This window comes from Meriones unguiculatus, chromosome 19, assembly GCF_030254825.1.
Source record: "Meriones unguiculatus strain TT.TT164.6M chromosome 19, Bangor_MerUng_6.1, whole genome shotgun sequence".
NCBI lineage: Eukaryota > Metazoa > Chordata > Mammalia > Rodentia > Muridae > Meriones > Meriones unguiculatus.
This window is the reverse complement of record NC_083366.1, coordinates 23,010,305-23,031,355: the sequence shown is the minus strand read 5'-3', so window position 1 is coordinate 23,031,355 and position 21,051 is coordinate 23,010,305. Positions and strand designations below refer to the sequence as shown.

Here is a 21,051-nt window from a genome sequence, read left to right as displayed (position 1 = left end):
TACCTGTTTGATCAGAGGCCTTTGAAGTTGGGCCTAAAAATCTGGAAACAGCCATAGCAAGAAGCTTTTCAGTTTCCTGAGGTACATTTCTGATTGTTAGTCTTAGAGCCTGTGCTGTTGGTGCTCTGTTCAGAAAGTTGTCTCCTGTTCCAGGGAGTTCTAGGCTCTTCACAAATGTTTGTTTGTTTTGTTTGTTTGTTTGTTTTTGAGGTCTTTGATCCACTTGGGCTTTACTTATGTGCAGGGTGATAAATATGGATCTCTTTGCATTTTTCTACATGTAGACATCCAGTCAGACCTGCACTATTTGTTGAAGATACTGTCTTTTTTTGCTTTGTATGGTTTTGGGTTTTTTGTCAAAAATCAAGTATTTGTAGGTATGTGGGTTTATTTCTGGGCTTTCTTTTCAATTCCATTGATCCACCACTCTGTTTCTATGCCAGAACCATGCAGTTTTTATTACTATTGCTCTGTAGTACAGCTTGAGATAAGGGATGGAGATACCTCCAGACAATCTGTTGTTGTACAGGATTGTTTTGGAAATTCTAGGTTTCTTGTTATTCCATATGAAGTTGAGAATTTTTCTTTCAAGGTCTGTGAAGAATTGAGTTGGTATTTTTATAGGATTTGCATTGAATCTGTAGATTGCTTTTGGCAGGATAGCCATTTTCATGGATAGGTAAATCCTACCTATCCATGAGCATGGGAGATCTTTCTATCTTCTGATATCTTCTTCAGTTTCTTCAAAGACTTGAAGTTTTTTCAAACAGGTCTTTCACTTGCTTGGTTAGAGTCACACCAAGGTACTTTATGTTATCAGTGGCTATTGTGAAGGGTGTTGTTTCCCTAATTTCTTTCTCAGCCCTTTTGTGTTTGGTATACAGGAAGGCTATTGATTTTTTTTATTTGAGTTAATTTTGTATCCAGCTACTTTGCTGAAGGTGTTTATCAGCTGAAGGAGTTCTCTGATTGAATTTTTGGAGTCACTCATGTATACTGTCATATCATCTACGAGTAGTGAGACTTTGACCTATTCATTTTTTATTTGTATCCTCTTGATTTCCTTTAGTTGTCTTATTGCTCTAGTTAGGACTTCAAGTACTATGTTGAAGAGATATGAAAAGAGTGGGCAACCTTGCCTTACAAAGCACATAACTGAAAACTTCTCTGTGTATAAAATTTAAAGAACAGAAGTCCATTCACGAGATTGCTTCCTTGGTGTTTTTTTTTTAATTTTATTTTATATTATGGGGTCAAGGGTCCACTCTATAACCAAAGCTAGCCTCTAATTCATGATGATTCTCCTGTTTCAAATTCAGCTCTCACAAAGGCCTTTAAATATATAATATCTTGGAGTTACCCTAACCATGAAAATGAAAGACTTTTATGACAAAAACTTCAAGTCTTTAAAGAAATTGAAAAAGATACCAAATGGAATGATCTCCAATGTTCATGGACTGGTAAAAAAGGGGGAGCATAGGAGGAGAAGAGGGAGGGAAGGCAGAATTGCAAGGGGATGAGAGAGTGGTTACAACTGGGATAAAAAGTTAATAAATTGTAATAAATATAAAAATTTAAAAATTAACACAGTAAAATCCCATTCTACTAAAAGTAATCTACAAATTCAGTGCAATCTCCCATTAAAAATTCCAACAAAATTATTTACAGACTTTGAAAACAATAATACTCAATTTCTTATGGGAAAACAAAAAAACCCATGATAGCTAAAGCAATAACAAACAATTTAAAAACTTCTGACAGTATTACCATTCCTGATTTCAAGCTCTTCTACAGAGCTATAGTAATAAAAACATCATGGTATTGGTATAATAACAGACATGTTGATCAGTGGAATTCAATTAAATCTCAAATGTAAATCCACACCTATGGACATCTGGTTTTTTATATTTAAAAAATAGTTAGAAATACATGATGGAAAAAGAAAGCATCTTCATCAAATGGTGTTGATCAAGCTGGATGTCCTCATATAGATGAATGCAAATAGATTCATACCTAGAACCTTATATAAAACTTAAGTCCAAGTGGATCAAATACCTCAACATAAAACAAGACAATTAACCTGATATAAGAGAAAGTGGGGAATAACCTTGAATGCATCAACACAGAAGACAATTTCTTAAACAGAACACCAAGAGTGTAGGCACAAAGTGGGACTTCATGAAACTGAAAAGCTTCTGTAAGGAAAATTAGAGTATCAGCAGGAGAAAACAGCAGCCTACAAATTGGAAGAGTTTTACGAAATTTACATTGGATACAGGGCTAATATCCAAGGTGCATAACGAACTCAAGAAACTTGACATCAACAAACCAAACAATCTAACTTAAAGAATAGGGTACAACTCTAACCCAAAAGTTCTCACTAAAGAATCTCAGGTGATGATGAGTGCTCTCTGTCACGAACAATTCCACATTTGGCTAAGGCTGAGGATCTGGCTTGCTTCCATGTATGTGGACCTATCTGCATTGCCCACATGGCACGCCTGGGTTGGCTACCCAGAGGCTATTTAAGCTGTGGGCTGGCTTTCCCCAGGGTCAGATGATTGTTCAAGGTTCCTGAATAAACTGCATTGAAAAAAAAAAGAATCTCAGGTGACTGAAAAACACTTAAATGTTCAACATCCTTAGCCATCAGGGAAATGCAAATCAAAATGATCCTGAGATTCTCTCTTACACCTGTCAGAATGGGTGAGGTCAATAACACAAATGACAGCTTATATTCACGAGGATATGTAGCAAGGAGAACATTGTTCCATTGCTGTAAGGAATGCAAACACATTCACCTATTATGAAAATCAATATCTAGTTCTTCAGAAAATTAGCAATTAATCTACCTCCATAACCAGCTATACCACTCTTGGGCACATACGTAAAGGACACTCCATCCTACCACAAGGACACTTGCTCAAGTATGTTCATCGTGGCTTTCTTCATAAGAGCCTGAAATAGGAAACAACCTAGGTGTCACTCAACTGAAGAGTGAATAAAGAAAATGGAGTACATTTACAAAATGAAGTATTGCTCATCTGTTAAGAAAAAACAACATCATGAATTTTACAGGCAAAAAGATGGAACTAGAATAAAATCATCCAGAGTGAGGCAACCACAAACCATGGACAAACATTATGTGAATTCACTTAAAAGTGGATATTGCTAGTAAGTAAAGGAAAAATAGCTTCCCACAATCTCACACCAGTCCTTTCCAGTGTCAGCCAATCAGAGTGGTTCCCTCAAAAAAAAAAAAAGGTGGAGAAGAAGGGTCATTCTGCCTTCAACGACGTGGTGACCTGAGAATACACCACCGACATTCACAAGCACATCCATGTAGTGAGCTTCAAGAAGCATGTTCCTGGGGCACAAAGAAATTCAGAAGTATGCTATGAAGGAGATGGAGACTCCAAATGTGCCCATAGATACCAGTCTCAATAAAAGTGTCTGGGCCAAAGGAGTAAGGAATGTTCCATATCACATCCAAGTACATTTGTCCAGAAAATGTAAAAAAGATGAGGATTCATCCAACAAGCTCTACACATTGGTAACTTATGTGCCTGTTACCACACTCAAAAATCGACAGTCAATGTAGATGAGAGCTAACCTACCGAATGTCAAATAAAGTTGCAGAACTGCCTCAAAAAAAAAAAAAAAAAAAAAAACAAATAAATAAAGGAAAAAATCACACTGCTGAAAGAAAAAAGAATCTCTGATGAAGGCTCCTTGGTGAACTAACCTATTAAGCATAGAAATCTGTCATTAGGAGTCATTTTATTGCTATGTCCTTTAACAATAATAGTAGAATTTCCCCTAGGGCCTTTGACCTATCTAGTCAAAAGTTCTTTTCCATTTTTACAAAGCCAAGTGTGGGTTCCATCTCATAGAGTGGGTCTTAAACCCAATATTGAAAAGTAGTTGGTCACTGTTTGTAGGTCACTGATTTAGCTAGGTGATACTGATGTTTATGTTCATCTCTAGTAGGATCCAAACTACATTCTAGTACCCTGAATGATAGTCAGTAGAGGTGATGTTCTTAGTTGAGCACCAGCTGATTTGTTCATGTTTGATGACATGAGTACTTTATATCTTCAGCAATAGGGAAGTTCTCTCAATAGAAATTTTTGTTATCTTTATGTGTCTGTCTTTGATCCCCTATTCAATTAAAATTCTTTTTACAATAGACAGAGACCACTAAACTACAACCAATTCCAAGAAATGTGGATATCAGTACCAGTTGACTTTATATATATACATATGATACACAAAATACATATACATATAAACACACCAACACCTAAGGCTCAGGAAGCATTGTGGAAGAAGAGACAAAGAGATTTTTAAAAGCTAGAGGATCAGGAAGATTTCCGTGAGATTGTGTCTCCCAGGAATATCAGAGGATATACCTATAAAGTCTCACCAACATAACTGCCTAAACAAAAGCTGAACAAGGATGATGCCAATAGATACACTAAACTAGACAGAAAGAAGCTCAACCGTACAAAAAGAAGTATAAGCAACTTCGAAAAGATGGAAGACTGACAGTTGGTCTTCTCCAGGAAAGAGCACCCCAACAGGTTGTCAAGTGAAAACTTGTATATTCACTTGTATATATACGCACGTATGCAAGTAACATTATATGAACAAAGTGGCTTATATTAAAGACTATATGTGTACTACATACATGCATGCAATAAGAATTAATGAAAAAAGGACATGAATTTAGAGGACAGCTGAAGGGGTGTGTTGTAGGGTTTAGAGCAATGGTTCTCAACTTGTGGGTCATGACATGAATGACCATTTCACAGGGGTTGCTTAAGACCATGGGAAAACACAGATATTTACGTTATGATTTATATCAGTAGCAAAATTACAGTTTTTAAGTAGCAACAAAAATAATTTTACACTTGGAGGTCACCACAACATGGGGAACTGCATTAAAGGGCCACAGCATTAGGAAGATTTAAAAGGAAAAAAAAGAAGAGAGAAACATATATATAAGCATAATAATCTCAAAAAAATTTAAACTAGCAAAAAATGAAAGAGATTTTTTTCATAAACCTCCCCCAGTAAAGACACAGAGGACACACTAATGTCTATCTATATTCAATATTGAAATCATATGGAATTTTTTCTCTACAAGAAAAGCTATTAAAATAATTTTCTAAGATTTTCACTGTAGCTTGCATTGACACACTTAAATTCTACTCTTGCAATGGAAGGCAAGTATCCACAAATTACACTGTTTGTGAAAACAGGTCAGGGGCAGCCCTTGTCCTTATCTGACATGAAATGGTGAAAGCTCAAAGTTCCTAGGCCATAAGTCAGTTAGATTAATGACAAGATTTTTAAACATTAACTCTCTTCACAACAATCATTAACTCTTCATGAAAGAACTAAATACTGGCAGCAAAGATGTACACACAGTATTATGATTTGTAAATTAAAGACCATCCATTTTATATAAGAGATTTTTCACAGGTCATCACATTAAAGTCAAGCTTCCTTCTTTTAATGCAGACATAATTATATATCTACAATAATTCCAAGATTATTTCTTTCTTCTTGAGAATTTCATACATATACATACGATGAAATAGAAGCAAATCTATCCACCATTCCCCTGAAATTCCTCTTTATATCTCCTTCAACATGTGTCCCTTTCAACTTCATGTCTTTTTTTCTTATATATAAACCACTAAGTCGGATTAGTGCTGTGCAAAGAGGCCATCCACTGGAGCCTGAGAATCAACCAGTAGGAGGCCACAACCATTAAAAAGGGTGTATTTTCCCTCCCCAACCAAATAGCTCCTCAGCAGGTGAGGGAGTGGATATCATCTGCCATCTAGCCAGAATCTTGGGTGCTTGATCTTTCTAGGTTATCATGTGAGAGGATTCCAAAAACTGCCAGTTGATGTTCCTATTAACTGTATGACATTCAACTTGTAGGAAGAGTTAGTTTAAACAGTATGCTGCACGGTGAACTAGTAAAAAACAATTGCTTATTTTATATGAATGAAGACTTATGGTCATATAATGACACAGAAAATATTAGGTGAACTAAATTGGCTCTTTAATTTCCCAAGCACTGTCACAAATTCTCTGGAAATTAATTACTGACATTGAGTTAAACTAAAACCACCCAGACTCCCATTTTTTTTTATTTTTAGATTTTTTATTAGAAAGCTTTTAAATCATGCATTATTTGAATCTATTAGTATCATATGGTACATTGAGTAATAAGATTATTAGGTATTCCTCAAAATTTTACCTTCAAATATAATTCAATAGGTATGCTTTTCAAATGAAAAAAAAAAAAGAGGTTTTTAACTTTCTCATTTGAAAAAAAATGATGTCTTTTCTGGCTTTGTAGATGCTACATTCCAATGAAGATTTAGTAAAAATAACTGTGCCACCAAAGGTCAATACTGCAGGCTGCAGAGGGCAGGAAAGTATGTCAAAAGTACAAGCAGAAATCTGGATTTTATTATAACTCTCAATGGTTTTAACATTCACACTTTCAATAACTAAAGAGCAACAATACAGATGAATATTTAATATAATTCATCTACTTCTAAATGTTACTGAAAGAAAAAAAATTAAAAATATGTTAACTTAAATGTTTCAGTCTTTGGACATTCTTTGATACAGTGAGAAAATAAAATACTATGAAACAATTACAAAGGGAGCACATTTTCATGGTAATCAAGAAAATTTAAATGCATGAATGAGTATTTTAATGCAGAGAGTAAAAGATCCAGAAGTCTATCATTATCTGTGTTCTCATAAGTGTCAGAGAAGAGGTAAAACTGAAAACTAGGAGGCTGGGGAGATGGCTCAGAGGTTAAGAGCACTGGCTGTTCCTCCAGAGGACCTGGGTTCAATTCCCAGAAACCATATGATGGCTCCCAACCATCTATAGTGGGATCTGGTGCCCTCTTCTGCTGTGCAGATGTACATACAGGAAAAAAACACTGTATAAATAATAAATAAATCTTTAAAAAAATGACTGAAAACTATAATTGAGAGGTTCAAGGAAGAGATAATATGATCTAAATACTTGAAAGAAATTGTCTGTATCATACAATACAACATAAAGTGAGCACACATCAATTCAAATACTCGAAGAGAAGAAAACAGAAAGGAAAAAAAATAAAACCCTTTCAGACTCATTCCAAAAGATGCATATTTCACTAGTCCCAAAGGCCAACATCATACAAAATGGCAAATGACTGGATTCATTTCTCTAAGAGTGTGAATAATATGTACATCTTTTTTTCCCACAGGTATTTAAAGCAGCACTAGAACGTTTAGCACTATACTTTCAGGATAGAGAAAGACATGAAATTATAAATAGGGAAGGATAAAAAGTACAACCACCCCTATTTGTTGATACAATTTAATGCATAGAAAATCCTAAAATTTTTATCAAAACAAATCTACTAGAACTCATAAGTTCAGTAATAATGTAGGATGAAAAATTAGCATAGAAGAGAAGAATATAAAGAGAAGAATATATTCTCTTAAGAGCAGCAGTATTCAAAGGTACATCCTTGTTGGAATAGGTGTGGCTTCCTTGGAGAAAGTGCATCACTATGCGGTGGACTTTGAGATCTCAAAAGTTCAAAGTGCTCCATATGGCTTGCAGTCCTTTTCCTACTGCCTGAAGATTCAGGTGTAAAATTCTCAGCTACCTCTGCTTGTGTGCTATCATGCTTCCTACCGTGATAATAATGAACTACATTTTTGAACTGTAAGCCAAGAGAGGGAAGAAGACAGGAGCCTACCATTGAGGGCCTCTGAAAAACTCTACCAAACAGGGTATTAAAGCAGATGCTGATAGCCAAACTTTGGGCAGAGTGCAGGGAATTCTATGAAAGAAAAGACAGCTAGAAAGACCTGGGGGGAACAGGAACTTCACAAGGAGAACAACAGAACCAAAAAAATCTGGGTACAGGGATCTTTTCTGAGATTGATACTTCAACAAAGAACCATGCATGGAGATAACCTAGAACTCCTGCACAGATGTAGCCCATGGCAGGTCAATATCCAAGTAGGTTCCCTAGTAAAGGGAAAAGGGACTGTCTCTGACATGTACTCAGAGGCTAGCTCTTTGATCACCTCCCCCTTATTGAGAAGCAGCCTTACCAGGCCACAGAGGAAGACAATGAAGGCATTCCTGATGAAACCTGACAGACTAGGGTCAGATGGAAGGGGAGGAGGACCTCTCCTATCATTGGAATGGAGGAGAGTCATAGGAGAAGAAGAGAGAGGGAGGGTGGGGTTGGGAAGGGATAGAGGAGGGGGCTACATCTGGGATACAATGTGAACAAAGTGTAATTAATACAAATAAATTTAAATTTTAAAAGTTTTTTCTTTATAAGAATTGCCATGGTCAAGGGTCTTTTCACAATAATAGAAACCCTAACTAAAGCACTCTTTATTCTTTCTATACACATTAATAAATTTGCTGGGGTCTAGAGAGATAGCTGAAAGGTTATAACCACATGTTCATACAGAGGACCCAGGTTTGGTTCCTGGCACCCACAGTGGAAAGATCACAAACACTGTTAACTCCAGTTACAGGGGGGTCTGACATTTTCTTCTGGCTTCCACAGGTACTTGTAATAAAAGAGTCTGGTATTTGGAATTCTGTCTCCTGGCCTTGGCAGATTCAGGTCTTATCTAAATTCCATTTCTCAGAGACTGTCCTTGGCGGTCTCTGCAGGCAGGGTGCTCTGAGCCTGGGAAGAAGATAGCAAGCTCCCTGAAACCTTGGGAACCAGACAGCAGACTTTGTATAACCTTGAGTGAATTCCTGCATGCCTTTCCAGATGGCACAGATGTGTTGCTACTGTGAAAAAAATTTGCTTGTACCCTTTGCTTTATAAGGGTTGTTTGCATGTTCAGTAAACTGAAACTTGATCAGTTATCTGTCTTGTCTCCATTCTTCCCATCTCTGTCCCCCAATTTCCACTCCCTATTTCAGGTGGACCCTGTTTGATGAGCCCACGGGACTGGTCACTGTACACACGTGGTGGAGGTACAGACAAGTAGACACATGTGTACATAAAATGAAACTGAATTAATAAGATTACTAAAAAGAATCAGTAATTGGTAGTTTAATTGCATTCATACACAAACCACAAAGTGTTTGGAAATGAGCATTATAAAGATCTAAAAGTTTTCAACAATAAAAACCATAAGATGTGATTTTTAAAAGTGCCAAAGACTCTAGAAAGTACAAAGCATACCATGTTCATAAATTTTGGGTAATTATTATGTAAAACTGTCAAAGACTCTAGAAAGTACAAAGCATACCATGTTCATGAATTTTGGGTAATTATTATTCAATGATCATAAATATATAGTGTTCTATAGACTCAAAGCAATCTCAGGCCAACCAATGGTGATGTTCTTTTTTTCTTACATAGTAAGAAAATGTTTTTCAGTTTCTCAACAGTATAATATTTTTGTTTAGTCTTTGAAATTTTATATATTTGCACAATATATTTTAATCATATTCATCTATGTCTGCCTCCCTCTAACTTCTCCTAGCCTGCCTCATCCTTGTTACCCCATGGCTTCATGTTCCCTTGTGGTTTTTATTTATATTCCCTGGAGTCCAGTTAGTGCTGCCTATATGTGCTTGGGTGTTTGGCCATCTCTCGGAATGTGAACCACCTAGCAGAGGCCATGCCTCTCAAAAACAGTCTCTCCTCTCAACAATCATCTAGTGACAATAGCTTCTCTGCCAAGGATGAAGCCTTTAAGGGCCCCTCCTTGTTACATGTTGGAATTCTGACTGACTTGATTTTGTATAAGTCTTATTTAGGCAACCACATCTATTCTGAGTTGATGCCTGCAACAGTCATTTCATGTCCAGTTCTCAACATCCTGAAGCTTTTTTATTCTTTCTGTCCCCTCTTCCTTGAAGGTCCCTGAGCCTTGAATGGGAGGAAATCTATATAGACCATTCATCCGTAGCTGAGTACTTGTAGTTACTTCTTTTTTAATTTATATTTAATTTATATATTCACTTTGCATCTTTATCATAGCCTCCTCCCTCCTCTTGGTCCCACCCTTCCACTCTTCACCAACAAACCCCAGCATATTAGGTCACATCAGGACTGAGTTAATCCTGATCCACTGAGACCAAATAAGGCAGCCTGTGCAAGGGGAAGTGATAAAAAAGCAGGCAACAGAGTCCATGTCACAGACAGCACCTGTTCAACTTACTAAGGAACCCACATGAAGATCAAACTACCCATCAGTGACATATGTGTAGGGGCGCAATACCCAAAAGACGATCTACCATAAGTAAGGACATTTCCTCAACTATGTTACTAGCAGCTTTATTATTTTTTTTTTGTTTATTTACTTTACATCCCAAGGATGCCTCTCCCTCCATCCTTCAAGTCTCCCCTGTCTTTCTCTCCCTTTTCCCCCAGAAAAGGAGATCCCTCCCACCATCAACTTTCCCCCGCACAAGTCACATCAGTATTGAACATGTACCCTGAGACCAAGTAAGATAGCCCTGCCAGAGGGAAGCTATCCAAAAGCAGATAATAGAGTCCATGTTAGAAACACCACCCCACACCCATCAGGTACCCCATATGAAGACCAAACTGTCCATTAGCTACATGAATGAAGGGAGCCTAGGTCCAGATCATTCATGCTTTTACTTGATGTCTCAGTCTCTGTAAGCCCCCATGGGACTGGTTTAGTTGTCTCTGTTTTCCCTCTTGTGGGGTTGCTGTCCCCTCCAGGTCCTTGCATCTTTCCCCCAACACTTCCACAGGATTCCCAGAATTCTGCCCCATGCTTGGTTGTAAGTCCCAGCATCTGTCTCCATCAGCTGGTGGCTGGAGCCTCCCAGATGACAGTCAAGTTAGGCTTCTGTCTGTAAGCATAGCAGAGTATCATTATTAGTGTCAGGAGCTGGCTCTCTACTGTGGGGTTGGTCTCAGGTTGGGCCAATTCTTATTTGGACTTTCACTCAAATTTTGTTCCCTCATTATCCCTGTACTTCTTGTAGGCAGAGTGATTTTTGGACCACAGGTTTTGTCTGTGGGTTGTTCTTTCTCTCCTTCCACTAGACCTGCCTGGTTAGGAGGTGGTCACATCAGTCTTCATGCCTCCCACCCTGTTAAGACCCTCAGCTAGAATCATACCCAGATCCTCTCAGGAGACTACCCTATCACAGGCCTCCATCTTGACAAGCAATGCCACCCCCCACAGTATTATTTATAATAGCCAGAAACTGGAAACAACCTAGATGCCCATTAACTGAAGATAAAGAAAATATGTAAAATTTGCACAATGGAATACTACTCAACTATTAAAAACAAGGAAATCATGAAATTTGCTCCTATATGATGTTTCGACCATTTATAAATTATGATTCTCTTCATTAACCAAAAGAAATTTCTCTGACCAAAACTGAGAGAAAAAATAAGTATATGGGTATTAACATAAAATTTCATAAAGCAGTTATACAGAATGGCCACATAGAAAAACAATAGTAGAATCAACTCAAGGGTTTGTGATCTCCTCTATCATGGGCTTCAAGCCAAATTTACAAGTATAAAAGCTCTCCTATGAAACAGGCCTCATATCCAATCTGAAAGCTCTCAGTTACCTCCATAACTGCCATTCCACCATTGTACCAGTAAATGCACTTTGACAAGCAGGTTGGTTAGTAATGAAGTGTGCAAAGTCCAGCTCTGGGTGAGACACTTGGTGTCTTTTCTACCCCAGCAGCCTGCTTAGCACATTCAGCACTATGTAGGCTGTGGATTTTCTTATCAGTTGAGGTTGATTTCTCTACATCCTCCATTCAAAGAGAATGGTGTTCAAGCAATGGACAGCCAAGAGCAACAGCAATAGCTTGTATAGTTTCAAGCTTCTGAGGGAGCTCCTTGACAAATAACTCTTAAGTGGTAAAATACCTGGCATGACATTTTCTTTTTTTTTAATTTTTATTTTTTTAATATTAATCACAGGTTATTTACTTTGTATCCCAGCCTTAGCCCCCTCCCTCATTCCATCCCATTCTCACCCTCCTTCCCCCATTTCCTCCCTGTCCCTTTCCAAGTCCACTGCTAGGGTAGGTCCTCCTTCCCTTCCATCTGAACCTAGCTTATCAGGTATCATCAGGACTAGCTGCAGTGTCCTCCTCTGTGGCCTGGCAAGGTTGATCCTCCCTCAGTGGTGGTGGGGAAAGTAAAGGAGCCAGTCATTGAGTTCATGTCAGAAATAGTTCCTGTTCCCCTTACTAGGGTAACCCAAATCGATACTGAGCTACCATGGGCTACATCTAAGCAGGGGTTCTAGGTTATATCCATACATGGTCCTTGGTTGGAAAAACAGTCTCATAGAGGACCCCCGTGCCCCGTATATTTTGTCCTTGTGGAGCTCCTGTCCTCTCCAGATAATACTAACTCCCCCTTCTTTCATGTGATTCTCAGCACTCTACTGAAGGTTTGGTTATGAGTCTCAGCATCTGCTTTGATATGCTGCTAGGTAGAGTCTTTAATAGACACTCTCTGGGAAGCTCCTGTCCTGTTTCTTGTTTTTTCCTACTTCCCATGTCCATCTCATTTGTCTTCCTAAGTGAGGATTGATCATCTTACCCTGGGTCTTCTTTCTTGTTTATCTTCTTTAGTTGCTCATATTTTAGTATATTTATCCTATCTTATAGAACTATATAAGTGAGTATATACCATGTATGTCTTTCTGCTCCTGGGATACCTCACTCAGGATGATCTTTCCTAGATGCCACCATTTGCCTGAAAATGTCATGATTTCCTTGTTTTTAATTGCTGAGTAGTATTCCATTGTGTAAAAGTACCACAATTTCTGTATCCATTCATCTGCTGAGGGACCTGAGTTGTTTCCGGGTTTGGGCTATTACGAAAAATACTGCTACAAACATGGTTGAGCAAATGTCTTTGCTGTGTACTTGAGCAACTTTTGGATATATGCCTAGGAGTGGTATAGCTGGATCTTGAGGAAACACTATTCCTAATTGGCTGAGAAAGCACCAGATTGATTTCCACAGTGATTGTACAAGTTTACATTCCCACCAGCAGTGGAGGAGGGTTTCCAATTCTCCACAACCTCTCCAGCATGTGTTGTCACTTGAGTTTTTAACCTTTGCCATTCTGATTGGTGTAAGGTGAAATCTCATCTTTGTTTTGATTTGCCTCTCTCTGATGGCTAAGTAGGTTGAGCATCTCTTTAGGTGTTTCTCTGTCATTTTATATTCCTCTACAGAGAATTCTCTGTTTAGCTATACTCCCCATTTTTTAGTTGGATTACTTGATTTATTGCTTTTTAACTTTTTTAATTATTTGTATATTCTGGATATCAGCCCTCTGTCAGCTATGGGGTTGGTGAAGATCCTTTCCCAGTCTGTAGGCTATCATTTTGTTCTAAAGACAATGTCTTTTGATTCACAGAAGCTTTTCAGTTTCATGAGGTCTTATTTATCAATTGTTGCTCTAAGAGCCTGTGCTGTTGGTGTTCTGTTCAGGAAGTTGTCTCTTGTGCCTTTGAGTTCCAAGGTCTTCCCACTTTTTTTTTTTCTAACCGATTTACTGTATCTGGTTTTATGTTGAGGTTTTTAATCCACTTGGACTTTAGTTCTGTTCAGGGTGATAAATATGGATCTATTTTTATTTTCTGCATGTAGACAACCAGTTGGACCAGCACAATTTGTTGAAGATGCTCTCTTTTTTCCATTGCACAGTTTTGGCTTTTTTTTGTTAAAAATCAAGTATTCGTGGGTGTTTTGGTTTAATTCTGGGTCTTCTATTCGGTTCCTTTTCTGCCTCTGTGCCAATACCATGCCATTTTTATTACTATTGCTCTGTAGTACAGCTTGAGGTCTGGGATGGAAATACCTCCAGATGATCTGCCGGAGCCAGCCAGCAGAGTCCCAAGGTTCTTGAGTTGGGAGTGAGGATTAATATTAATAAAATAAACACACAGCACACAGGAAACTTTTTTAAAGGTCCAGACTTGACAGCCACAGCAAAAGGCAGGCTGCTGCAGCAGGCAGCAAGTCTCAAGTCTCTGCCTCCTCCTCAGCCTCCAGCCCTCTGACCTCTTTATTTGTGAGGAGTTGTTTTTTTTTTTTTTGTTTTGTTTTTTGTTGGTTTTGTTTGTTTGTTTGTTTGTTTTTTGCCAGTAAAACATCTCAGAACAATAGGTTATTTTGCACAAGGAACCTGAGGAAGAGGTGTGACCCTCACAAGCTATCCCACCTGCTGTCACAAACAAAAGAAGATGGACTTGCAAGTACTTCTCTACCATTAGTAAAGGCCTGCTAAAAGCCATCTCTCCGCCGAGATTTAAATATCAAAGCAGGCCACTGGAGTCACGGCTCCTGACAATGATCTATTGCTATACAGGATCATTTTGGAGATTGGGGTCTTTTGTTTCTCCATATGAAGCTGAGATACTTTATTTCAAGTTCTGTAATGAGTTGTGTTAGTATATTGGTGTGAATTGCATTGAATCTGTAGATTGCTTTTTGCAGGATGGCCATTTTAACTATGTTAATCCTACCAACCCTTGAACACTGGAGATCTTACCATTTTCTGATATCTTCTTCAATTTCTTTCTTCAGAGACTCGAAGTTTTATTCAAACAGGTCTTTCGCCTGCTTTGTTAAAGTTACACCAAGATACTTTATGTTATTAGTGGCTATTGTGAAGAGTGTCATTTCCATGATTTCTTTCTTGGCCCTTTTGTCTTAGGTATACAGGATTTCTTCTGATTTTTTTGAATTAATTTTGTATCCTGCCACTTTGCTGAAGGTGTTTATCAGGTGAAGGAGTTATCTGATTGAATTTTTGGGGTCAGTCATGTATGCTATCATGTCATCTGCAAATAGTGAAACTTTGACCTCTTCCTTTCTGTTTTTTATCCTCTTGATCTCCTTCACTTGTCTTATTGCTCTAGCTAGACTTCAAGTACTACGTTGAAGAGATATGGAAAGAGTGGGCAGCCTTGCCTTGTCCCTGATTTCAGTGGTATTGATTTAAGTTTTTCTCCATTGAGTTTGATGTTGGCTACAGGATTGTTGTATATTGCCTTTACTATGTTTACGTATGTGCCTAGTATTTCTGATCTCTCCAAGACTTTAAACATGAATGGATGTTGGACTTTGTCAAATGCCTTTTCAGCATCTAAGGAGATGATAATGTGGTTTTTCTACTTCAGGTTGTTTATATGAGGGATTACATTGATGCATTTCCGTATACTGAACCATCCTTGTATGCCTGGGATGAAGCCTACTTGGTTATGGTGAATGATATCTTTGATATGTTCTTGGATTCTGTTTGAAAGTATTTTATTGAGTATTTTGCATCAATGTTCATAAGAGAGATCTGAAGTTCTCTTTTTGTTGGGTCTTTGTGTGGTTTAGGTATCAAGGTGACTATAGCTTCATAGAATGAGTTTGGTAAAGTTACTTTTGTTTCTATTTTGTGGAACAGTTTGAAGAGAATTGGAATTAGCACTTCTTTGAAGGTCTGGTAGAATTCTGCACAGAAACCATCTGGCCCAGGGCTTCTTTTTTTCAGAAGGGAGACTATTGATGACTGCTTTTACTTCCTTAGAGAATATAAGGCTTTTCAATCTTTCTACCTGATCTTGACTTAATTTTGGTAGATGGAATCTATCTAGGAATTTGTTCATTTCTTTCAGATTTTCAAAGTTTGTGCCATATAGGCTTTTGTAGTAGGACCTGACGATTGTTTGGATTTCCGCAGTGTCTGTAGTTATGTCCCCTTTTTCATTTCTGATTTTGCTGATTTAGATAGCTTCTCTCTGCCTTTTCATTAGTTTGGCTAAAGGTTTGTCTATCATTTTTATTTTCTCAAAGAACCAGCTCTTGGTTTCATTGATTCTTTGAATACTTTTATTTGTTTCTAATTGATTGATTTCAGCCCTGAGTTTGATTATTTCCAACCATCTGTTCCTTTAGGTGTATCTGCCTCCTTTTTTTTCCCCCAGGGCTTTCAGTTGGGCCATTAAGTTGGTTGTATGAAATATGACAAATTTCTTCTTGAAGGTACTTAGTGCTATGAATTTTCCTCTGAGCACTGCTTTCATTGTGTCCCATGAATTTTGGTATGTTGCATCTTCATTTTCATTGAATTCTAGGAAGTCTTTAATTTGTTTCTTAATTTCTTCCTTAACCCAGCTGTCATTGAGTAGCAAGTTGTTCAGTTTCCATATGAGTATAGGCTTTATGTGATTTCTATTGTTGTTGAGGTCCAGCTGTAGTCCATGTTGGTCAGATAGAATATGGGGGATTATTTCAATCTTCTTGTATCTGTTGAGTCTTGCTTTGTGACCAACTATATAGTCTATTTTGTAGAAGGTTCCAAGAGGTGCTGAAAAGAAAGTATACTCTTTGAGTTTGGGTGAAAATTTCAGTATACATCTATTAGGTCCATTTGAATTAGGGCCTCTGTAAGTGCCATTATTTCCCTATTTGGCTTTTGTCTAGATGATCTGTCCCTTGGTGAAAGCTGGGTTTTAAAGTCTCCCACTATTAAGGTGTTGGGATCGATGTGTGATTTAAGCTTTAATAATGTTTCCTTTATGAATGTAGGCGTTCTTGTATTTGTGGCATAGATGTTCAGAATTGTGATGTCCTCTTGGTGAATTTTTCATTTGATGAGAATGTAGTGTCCTTCCTTATCTTTTTTGATTAACTTTGGTTGAAAATATATTTTATTAGATAATAGGATTGCTACCTAAGGTTGTTTTCTGGCTCCTTTTGCTTGGAAAATATTTTTTTCCAGCTCTTCACTCTGAGGTAGAATTTATCTTTGTTGCATAGGTGTATTTGTATATCTTGGATATAGCAGAATGTTGGATCCTATTCCTGTACCCATTCTGATAGTCTGTGTCTTTTTATTGTTGAGTTGAGTTCGTTGACATTGATAGACAATGTGACCAATGAATATTAGTTCCTTTTATTGTGGTGTTGATGGTCTTACTGTGAGTCATTGTTTTCTTTTAATATTTGTAGGGACATTGCCTGTATCTTATGTTTTCTTGGGTATAGTTGTTTTCATTGGATTGGAGTTTTCCTTCTAATATCTTCTGTAGAGCTGGTTTGCTGTGTAGAAATTCCTTAAATTTAGTTTTATCATGGAATATTTTCTTTTCTCCATCTCTGTTCATTAAAAGCTTTGCTGGGTATAGTAGTCTGGCATGGCATCTGTAGGCCTTTAAAGCCTGCATGACCTCTGCCCAGGCCCTTCTGGCTTTCATAGTTTCTGATGAGAAGTCTGGTGTGATTCTGATAGGTCTACCTTTATATGTTTTTTGGCCATTTTCCTTGCTGCTTTTAATATCTTTTCTTTGTTCTGTATGTTTAATGTTTTGACAATGATGTGACATGAGTTTTTTCTTTTCTGGTCTAGTCTGTTTGGTGTTCTGTAGGACTCTTGTATATTTATGGACATCTCTTTCTTTAAGTTGGGGAAACTTTCTTCTATGATTTTCTTGAAGACATTTTCTGGTCCTTGGAGACTGGAGTCTTCTTTTTCATCAATTCCTATTATTCTTAAATTTTACCTTTTCATGGTGTCTTTGGTTTCTTTGATGTTTTGCATTTAGGACTTTTCAGATTTTACTTTTTCTTTGAGAGAAGTATCAATTTCTGCAAGGGTATCTTCAGTGCCAGAGATTCTCTCTTCTGTCTCTTGTTTTCTGTTGGTGATGCTTACTTTTGTGGTTCCTGATTTTTTCTCTAATTTCTCCAGCTCCAGGGTTTTCTCTCTTTGTGTTTTCTTTATTGATTCTAATTCTATTTTTACATCTTGTACCATTTCCTTCGTCTGTTTGAATGTGGCTTCTTGTCTCTGTATGATGGCCTCTATTTTTTGTTTGTTTGTTTGTTTCTTCTCTATATGCCACTAATTTTGCCTCTACTTGTCCGTCTATTTGCATGGCAATTTCTCTGAGAAAGTTGTTTACTCTTTATGTGTCTCTAGTAACTGGATAAGCATATCTTTAAGGTCATTTACCTGAGAACTGGAGTATCCATTGATTTTCAGGGTTGCTGGTGAGGCCATGATTTCCTGATTTTTGTTGGGTGTGTTCTTTCGCCAACCTCTGGCCATTTCTTTAAATGTAACCTTCACTGTTTGTTCTCAGATTCTGCAGATCAGATTGGTACCATCTTTCTCTGTTGTCTGGAGAATTCTTCAGGGAGATAAGAGAGGTCCAATGGTTTCAGCATGTGAGTTTGTGCTTCAGCTGTACCTGTGGGAGGGAAGTCCACAAGCTCAGAAGGACAAGGGTGCTATGTGTGCCTGTACATGGAAGCTTGCATTGAGGGACAGGGTGCTAGAGAATGTAGAGGACTTCAGTGTGAGGGAAGGGCGCCTTGTGTTTACCAAAGGGGTCGCGGGCACTGAAGTTATCACATGCTCTGGTTATGATCATGTTTGCAAATTTCCTGGGTATGTCAGTGGCCTACAGGCTACTGATATTGCTCTCACTAAGCTCCACTTTATTTGCCTAAACTCCACTGGTGCCACCTCAGAGCGGGGTTTCCATGTCCTAGGATACCCTCTGTTTCCTGCAGTGGATGTGTGGGTAGGAGATTTCTTATGTCTGGCTGCTAGCTTAGAAACCCTGGATCTGGGGCTCTGCAGGCACTAGGGAACCCACTCACTCTCTAATAGGTCAATGGGAAAGCAGAGATTCCTCCTGATCTCTACTGGCTGGTTTGGACCTGCCTAGCCAAATGTGCACTAAGACAGCTCATTGGTGTTGTAGCCCCTGTACCCAGGGTCCCAATATGGCTATAGAACTGGGGTGTCCAGGTGCCTGCCAGGAAGTCCTGTGGGGCCTGTACCATGGTTCATCGCTTGGTGCACCTGGGTGGTTTTACAGGTCTGCCACACCACGCGCTGCACAGCTACTGAGTCTGCCACTGAGGGACTAAGTCCACCACTGAAGGACTAAGCATCCCTTACAGTATAGTCAGGCTCTGTGGAGTCCGTAGAGCAGGCTGCTCTTGGTCATGGGAACCAGGCATCCTTTTACTATGTTTCTCGGGCTCCGCAAGCTGGTTAGGCTGTCTGCTGAGGCTGAAGTGCTTGTATTCTCACCTTAGCTGCCTCAGTTTTCAGGCAGCACTGGTGCTGGTGCTGGCGCTCTGGCTTGGCTACTTCGAGGGGGAGGGAGGCTGGAAGGAAAGTCCCCTCTCAAATCCTAGCGAAGTCAGTGTTTGAACTGAATCAGAGAGTTCTCTGCTCCTGTGCTGTCCCTCCTCCTTTGGGGAGCCACAATGTCAATTTTCCAGCTTCAAATGCTCTTCCACTCACCAATTTCAAAGTTTTGATTCTTCTGGCTCTCAGAAATGATGCATACTGATCGCTGCCATCTTGCCCCCTGACATTTTCATTTTGCAAATCAGGTCTTTTGAAAGCAACATTGCCCACTCATGAAGGATACTTTTGTTCAAACTCTTTCGTTAAAGTATATATTGGATCTTTAAATAGGTTAGAAATGGGTGGGTTTCCATAAGTTTTTTTCATACATCTATAGCTTGGGCTTGCTCGCACTACCCCCTCTCCTCTTACCAACCTCCAACAAGTGTCAACACAAGCTTGAGAGGATATGGAGAAAGGGGAACCCTCCTCCATTACTGGTGGGAGTGCAAACTTGTAAAGCCATTTTGGAAATCAATCTGGCTCTTTCTCAGAAAATAGGAATAGCACTAGCTCAAGATCTAGCTATACCATTCCTGGGCATATAATCAAAAGATGCCCCACCATTCAATAAGGATATTTGTTCAACTATGTTGATAGCAGCTTTATTTGTAATAGCCAGAATCTGTTAACATATTATTGACAGAGAACAACTCTGTCAGGCTCCTGTTTGCAAACTTAACAGAATACAGTTCATACTGTCAGAGGTTTGTGCTCTCACATAGGGTAGGTCTTTGGTTGGGTCAGGCATTGGTTGGGCATCCCCTCGATCTCTGCTCTATCTACTCTATCTTTATTCCTGCACATCTGTAGGCAGGGTAAATTTTGGGTTGATGTTTTTGTGGGTGGGTTGGAGTTCCCCTCCTTCTACTAGGAGGCTAGTCTAGTTAGAAGGTGTCTTGTTTGGTCTCTATGATCAGTCCTGATGTAACTTGATGAGCTGGAATAGATGGGAAATGCAGCCCTCCTTTTCTGAGGAACAAATGAGGGGGGAAAGAGGTGGGGCTGGGAAGGAAAGAGGATGGGACTGCAACCAGGATTTATAGTGAATAAAAAATAAATTAATTAATAAAATAAAGAACTTGGCAATTACAAGGATGCGCCTATCTAACCCTCGGCATAAAAATTCTTTAGAAGTATCTACATACTGGTTACACACCGTTCTACATAATAATCTTAAACCTGAGAAAATTTGCTGGTATATTAAACAAATATAGGGAGAATTGTTAAAACACCCAGGAAAAAACCCAATTAGCATCCTGGTGTATAAGAACTGCTCTGTCCTACACATATATTGCAGACTTCACCACCAGTGTATGAGAATCCATCCTACAAAAAGACCTTCACTGTATAATCCAGCTCAATAAATTGTCCCAGTACTTATAAATCTATATTAGGAATCACTGGTGCTGCAACCACTAAGCTCATGGTAAAAGAAAGTTCTTCCACTTGAAAAATTTAAAGACGGTTGTCAGATTGAAATGTACAGAAGAGTAACTAGCAATCAGAAAGAAGCACAGACTAAATGAACATGTGAGTTCTGAAATATGTACAGCTTTATGAAAATGTCACTATAATCATAACAGCTTATTACATAAACAGCACCCAATATAAACAGAAAATATGCTCCTTTGACATGAATGAAGTAATGTGGAAATACAAGTCTGTATTCATTTCCGTCCTATTCTATAAGCACTACCACCTCTTATATTGTAGCATAGGAGAAAGCATTTTCACCAAACACCTGATGATTCACATGTATAGGAAGCAACAGAAACAGTGATTTGACCCAATA

The 21,051-nt window shown here is 38.5% G+C and overlaps 1 pseudogene; it reads left to right on the top strand.

Moving 5' to 3' along the window:
• Nucleotides 1-1,367: 1,367 nt before the first annotated feature.
• Nucleotides 1,368-3,601, top strand: LOC132649331 (large ribosomal subunit protein eL31-like; annotated as a pseudogene).
• Nucleotides 3,602-21,051: the final 17,450 nt, after the last annotated feature.